Here is a 4,829-nt window from a genome sequence, read left to right on the forward strand (position 1 = left end):
CCGGTAGACAGTTAGACAAGAAAATAGCTACTTTCTAAAAGTGCTATTTTCAAACACAGAGCCCAAAAACCATCCACCCAAACGGATGCGTTATTAAACCCTGAGTTCAGGGATACCAAACTCGACATTGCACCATGCTCCCCGAGCCCGCTAGGATTATAGCATTAATAATCCTGGCAGCCCATTGTAACTGATGGAGAGCAGGTAACCTTACAATAGTGAAAAACGAATATGGCTGTAATTCACTATTAGGACATGCCAACCTTGTCAGGCTTGTCCTACCTTATGCTTACAATGCACCCTGCCCTTGGGCCTACCATAGGGGTGACTAACATGAAGTTAAGGGAAGGTTTAGGGACTGGCAAGTAGGTGTACTTGCACAGTCTGGGTGACAGTACCAGACTGCACGTTGGTCTAGCAATGGCAGACCTGCAGACATACTTTTACTAGGCCGCTTCTGTGGGTGGCACAACACGTGCTGCAAGCCCACTAGCAGCATTTGTATTTACAAGCCCTGGCACTCCTGGTGCACTCTACTAGGGACTGACAGTAAACCAAATAAGCCAAACATGGAATCCAATCAATACATCAATTTCACATAGGGAGCACTTGCACTGTGGCACTGATCAGCAGTGGCACAGTGCCCAAAGCATAATACCAGCAAAAACATCGTAAACAGAGGAGGCAAACAGAAAAAATGGAGGAGAGACTCATGCCAATGATGCCAGGTCTAACACCGCCATGGAAGGAACACCATTTGTATTAGTGTAGATTGCAGCGAAGACTATTCCCCAAGTGGTGCAGTCCTCCAGATGTGCTGTGATCCCCATTGGTAAACATATTGTTACAATTCTGTGTTTTTTCCGAGAGCTAGTATTAGGAAACACTGCTTCGATTTGAGTAATTTTTTGAGCTATCCAGAAAGGAATTTGTTCACATTTTGTGGGTAATTTACCCATGACTGCTTGTAAAGTCTGTGGTGTAATTTTTTAGTGTATTCCCTGGTGGGAGGTTTGTTGTGAAATAACTATTGTAGGTTGGACTGTAAGAGTCTGCATGACATATTGTACCAATTGTCTGTAGATTTTGATTACATCTTTGAGTTGAGTTTGTAACTCTACGTCTGACATGTCGTTAATGTCAGCATGTGGTATATAGTCGGCTAAAACCGGCCATGTTGCTCTTGGTCCACCTAGTGGACCGAGCCTGGTAATGTGATTTAAATGTTTTAGGGCGCCGTTAAACCAGAGCTCATGCTCCTGGTATGTGAGTGGAATTTCAATATCCTTGAAAGGAATATATTCATTCGGTGGATTATCTTCTTTGTAGAAGTGAAACATTTTAGCTACTGGATTTGCTTCAGGGAAGATTACCCATGAATAGAATACCTCTGTTTGGTGATATGCCTCTATCACAAAAACTGCCCTACCACCTCTTGATATTAGGCCATGTTTTATACGTTTTATAGTGATGGCTTTCCTTAAATTTGGAGGAATGATTATAGCACTCTCATCGGTTTCTTGGAAACCTGTTAAGTTTAAAACTGGTACGGCGTCTCCGCCTGCAGCTTTAGTCGAGGTGTTATCCTCGTCTGCCATTTCAATGAAAGTTTGCAGAGCAAGTTTCAAGGAAACAAAGATAAGGTGCACAGTATTTTGCAACACTGTATCCTTCAATGTTGAACAAACCAAAAAGCTAATACATAGGATTTTTCGTCCTACTCAGCTATGGCGGATATTATCCCTTTCTTTCCCCTGTTTGCTTGGACTTGTTGACAGGACACTCAGCAAATGGCAGGCTAATCATGACTCAAGCCTTGAAGTTAAGGCTGGTTGGTGGTGCAGGCAGTAGAAAGAAGAGAATCTTTTAGTAAATCACCAAATAACCTAAAAATTCACTCAATTTGCAAAAACTGGATTGATACCCAGGGATGTGGTTTTGGGGCCTCCCGAATTTGGCCCCTTAACCACCCCTGAAGACCATGCCAAAAACCTTGTGATGATCCTGGACAGATCAATGCCATCTCCTCATCATGCTTTCACATCCTGCAAATTCTGCAAAGGATTTTTAAGTGTATCCCACTGAACACCAGACAACTATTCACTAAGACTCTTCTCACAAGGGGACTTGAGTACAGAAACCCCGTCTACATCGGAATCTCAGCCTATGTCCTACGACGACTCCAAACCACCTAGAACGCCATTGCCAGACTCATCCTGAACATCTCACAAAATGACCAAATCTTTCCACACCTCGAAATTCTGCACTGGCTCCCAGTCCAGGAAAAATGTAAGTTCAAGCTATTTACTCACACCTACAAAGCACTCCACAACGCCGGTCCAACTTACTTCAACCACGGTCTCAGCTGCTAATTCTACTAATCCGCCAGACACCTTCGAACTGAGTTCCATGCATGAGCACACTTACTTTACATCAAGACGAGCAGAAGACACTTCTTTTCATACATCACAGCCAAGACCTGGAACAACCTTCCAAAACACCTCAGAACCACCCCTCCCTCATGGACTTCCGAAGGAATCTCAATACATCGCTCTTCCAGAGGAAACAGACATGATCTCCTCGTCCCTATTCAGGCATGCCCTACTCAGCACATGGATACACGCACAGGTGTTTAGCTGCGCTTTACAAATTCACACAACATAATAATCAAAGAAAGAATAAATCAATGAAGAAAACATGTAAAATCCAATTAACAAAAAATTATATTAAACTGTTCCTCAATAAGCATAATAATGACACAAAAAATGAAAAACGGCATGCAAATAAAAGCTTGTTTGATCCTGAAGTGGAAGGCAGTTCTAACATGTATTCTTCTTCTTCCTTCATGCACTGCAGAAAGATTAGAAAATTAAAAAGATCCAGCCAATCAAGAAACCCATTCTCTAAATTTCAACTTTTTACACGGAAAAGGGAATGGGAATGGATCACTGTTTTGTGTGGCAAAGGATTTAGAAAACAGCCATCCTTTTCTTCTTGATTTGTATATAACGTTTTACGCTTTACTTTTGTTTACTACCTTCAGACTTATTTTTATCCAAAGTTCAGATTTTTTTATTGAGGTTTTCTGTGTGGAGAATATTCTGTTAGTAATGCTTTTTCAGATGCCGTTTTCCTCTAATCTATAATTTTGATCTTTTGAAATGTCTGTCCCTGTATAGAAGCAAAGACAAATCCTTTGTTCTGTCAGTTTACCTGCAAATCTTGCTTAGATTTCATAATGCCAACCTTTGAGAACCGGAGAACAATATTTAACTTCAATTGTGGCAAATGTAGTAAAATATCTTAGAAAACATGCTTTCATGAAATGATATGCTGAGTACAGAACATTGAGTAGTCCTTTCATAACAACTTTTCACAGCACAATGGGGAAATTATATACTAAGGAAAAGTAAGCAATGTATATTGGCTTGAGGCATGCACATCCAGAGCTGGGTATCAAATGGAATATTTGTAAAATTGAAATAGAGCGCAGACTGGGTGTTCATTTGAAATAAGGGTTCATTTCAGCAGATATCCCGCATTTTCTAGACTCTCAGGGGCATAGGTACAAGCCACTATCGCCACCACAACGTCACTTTTACCAACGATTTGGTGGCGATAGCGGCTGGGCCTTATTGTTGAACAAAAATAACTTCTCAGGGGTCCCACTGATACTTAGTCCTTTTAAACTCACAAAGAAGAAAATGGCACAGAAGCTGAAATATAAAAGAGATTCTTTATTATCCTCAAATGAGTGAGACTACGTCACACAGAAGCCTTAGCAACTGAATGAGGCAGTCTGAGGAGTGCAGAAAACAGAGGCCTTATATATGCTTAGGGCTACATACTCAGCATAAGACCCAGGGGCAGTCCTGGCTCATGTAACCATGCAAAAATTACTAAGGTGGGCATACAAGATCTGCTTGATCAACAAAGTGGGAGGAGAGTTACTTCTCCATGCAGCAGCAAAAATAGCCTGACAGTTATACTAGAGAAGCAGATGCGTTCTACTAGCTAGGCCCTTCTGGGCATGTGCGAAGGTGGAAGATGCTAAACATAGTTTGTCTCTAGGCAGACTACAAGAGCAGTTAACAGAAAGGTAGGACAGAGTACATGGCGAGCACATGGAAAACAAAATGGCTACCAGAAATACAAAATGGCTTGCACAAAGCGGATAAGATAAGTTCTAAATACACGATGGCTTCTGCTAATGCTATCCCATTGCTGCCAATTTACAATATTACGTACAAGGCATCCTTAACCCACGTAATGTGGCTAAACGCTGCCTTGCACATAAGGCCCCCTTTCACGCTATGGTTAGTGTGAAAGGGTGTGCAGTGGGTGTTGTGGTGGGTGCTCCACCAGAACACCCTTTGTATTTGACGCTGCCCCCCCATGTGCAAGGGTGGCGTGCATAGGAGGCAGCATAAAAATAAAGACCAGGAAAACCCTAGTCTTAAGTTGGCGGAACAAAGAGAAATACATTATTTCCCTTCGTTTTTGCTTTTTCCATGTGTGCTGCCTTGTGCAGACCACATGGAAAAAGCAAAATGCCATGGTTTATTTATGTGTAGGAAGGTGTCCCTTCCTCTACATAAACAAACCTTTAAAACAAATGCCACTTTCTCACTTTCATATGTGCTGCATGAAGCAGCACACATGAAAGTGACAGAATGGCATTTTAGGATCATTTATGTGCAGGAAGGGACACCTTCCTACACATAAACAATCCTCCCCTGCATGCAGACACCCTTGCACTCTAGTGCAAGGGTGCCTGCGTTGGCGCTAAGGTGTTAAACTTAGCACCATCACTGCTATAAATGTTAGGC

The sequence above is a fragment of the Lissotriton helveticus genome, chromosome 4_1 (assembly GCF_964261635.1).
Source record: "Lissotriton helveticus chromosome 4_1, aLisHel1.1, whole genome shotgun sequence".
In the NCBI taxonomy this organism is placed as follows: Eukaryota; Metazoa; Chordata; class Amphibia; order Caudata; family Salamandridae; genus Lissotriton; species Lissotriton helveticus.